Source organism: Triticum urartu, chromosome 7 (genome assembly GCF_003073215.2).
Source record: "Triticum urartu cultivar G1812 chromosome 7, Tu2.1, whole genome shotgun sequence".
Classification (NCBI taxonomy): Eukaryota; Viridiplantae; Streptophyta; class Magnoliopsida; order Poales; family Poaceae; genus Triticum; species Triticum urartu.
The window spans coordinates 201,967,098-201,969,408 of record NC_053028.1 but is presented as its reverse complement, the minus strand read 5'-3'; positions in this window follow the sequence as shown (position 1 = coordinate 201,969,408).

Sequence of the window (2,311 nt, the reverse complement as noted above, 5' to 3'; positions counted from 1 at the left end):
ACTGTGTGTCCTTTGGTTTAAATACCTAGCCGCTCCAACCAGACGTACAGTTGTCACAGCAACTGGAACTGGTCCAACAAATCATTGTCTTCAACGAGTAACTGGTTTCATCTTCACTTCCTTTTTACTTACAGTAATTCATTGTGAAGCCATTGCATGCTTGCTTTATCTTTTGTCTTCACAACGTGAATGTATGATCTGTTTGGCTTCATAACTTCTTCCTACCTGATCCTTATTACACTGAAACTGTTTGTCATTGCGCTTTCACTCTATTGAACACATGACCATGGCTGGCCTAGTGTAATCTAACTTCCGCTGCATAGTAATAGGCATAATCTTCACTGTTTGTCTTCATAACTCTCACGTTTTGAAGACTTTCATAAAAATCGCCTATTCACCCCCCTCTAGTCGATATAACGCGCTTTCAATTGGTATCAGAGCAAGGTGCTCCCTTGTTCTGTGTGATTCGGTTTAACCACCTGGAGTTTTAGCTATGTCGACTGCAGGGATAATCAAAGTCTCCGCTGCGTGCCCCGTCTTCGATGGAACTGAATATCCCTACTGGAAGAATAAGATGCGCATGCATCTTGAAGCCATTGACGTCGACCTATGGTATGTCGTTGAGAACGGCGTTCCCAAGGCTGGAGAAGGTGTCACTGCTGCTGATGTCAAGAAATTTGTTCAACTGGACTCTACTGCCAAGAACATCATCTGTGGTCATCTGACCAAAGGACAGTATGGCCGTGTGAGTGCTTTGAAGACATCCAAGCTGGTTTGGGACTGGCTCTCCAAAGTTAATGAAGGCATCTCAACCCAGAGAGATCAAAGAATCAGTGTCCTTCGCAATCTCTTCAACCGCTTCAAGCGAAATGACAATGAGAATGTCCAGCACACATTTGACAGGCTCACTGACATCACAAATGAGCTTCAAGCCCTCGGCGCCACTGAGATCACCAAACATGAAATCGTCAAGACGCTGCTGAGATCACTTGATAGTTCGTTTGACATCCTGGCCCTGATGATTCAAGAACGTCCTGATTTCAAGACACTCGATCCGTCTGACATACTTGAGAGGCTCAACACACACGAGTTTCAGCTTTCTGAGAAAAGAGATATCTACGGTCCAAACTATGGGCGAACTCGTGCCTTGAAGGCAAAAGCTGTTTCCTCATCTGAAGAATAATCTGACAGCAGTTCTGATGATCCTGAAGACATTGGAAGAGAACTTGCAATGCTAGTGAAGAAGTTCCAAAAATTCACCAAGAAGAAAGGCTTCAGAAAATCTTCACGATCAAGCTCAAGGAATGATGAAGCTTCTGCTCATGACTACAAGAAGAAAACATGTCACAAATGCAAGAAAACTGGACACTTCATCTCTGAATGTCCACAGTGGGACAATGAGAACAGAAGGAAGAAGAAGAGCAAGGAATATGATTCTGACGACAAGAAAAAGAAGAAATACTCAAAGTCTTCTTCCAAGTCTTCATCAAAGTCTTCATCACACAAGAAGAGCTCATCTGGCAAGGCACGTGCGTTTGTTGGAAAGGAGATGGATTCAGAGGAGGAGTCCGCATCTGAGGAGGCAGAGGTGGAGTCTGAGGAGGAATCTGATTCTGGCATTGCAAGTCTGGCTACATCATACGTCGCCAAGTCCATCTTCAACACTGAAGACAATGACTGCATCACCGACACCGACGCAAATGACAAGAGCGACTCCACTCCTACCTACTGTTTCATGGCACGCGGTGCCAAGGTAAACACACGCACTACTCGCTATGAAACATCCAGTGACGATGACTCTGAATGTGATTCAAAACCTAGCTACAAAACACTTGCTAAAATTGCAACTGAACAACAGAAAGCTATGGAACATATTCAAAAACTGTTAGACAGAAGCGATGATCTGTTGGGTGCTGAAATGACTCGATCTGAGTCCTTAATTGAAGACATAAAAAACCTTCATGTTAAGTATCAGGAACTTGAAGATCGTCATGATACTCTCTCAACAACTCATGAAAAGCTTTCCTATGATTATCTTCAAAGGAAGCAAGAACTTGAGAAATTGAGGGTGGCTCATGAAGATCTTCAAAAGGAAAATGAGTCACTTCGCTCCGAACAGATCAGTCCCGCTCAGGAAGGATTTGAACCACCATGTCTAAAATGTATTGAGCGTGATAATGCTAATTCTGTTGCTGAATGTTCCACTGCTACTACTGTTCCAATATCTTCAACTGTTGATGTGGTAACTAACCCCTCTGCTGAGGATACCACTGCTATTGCTGATGAGAATGCTAGGTTGAAGACATTGCTT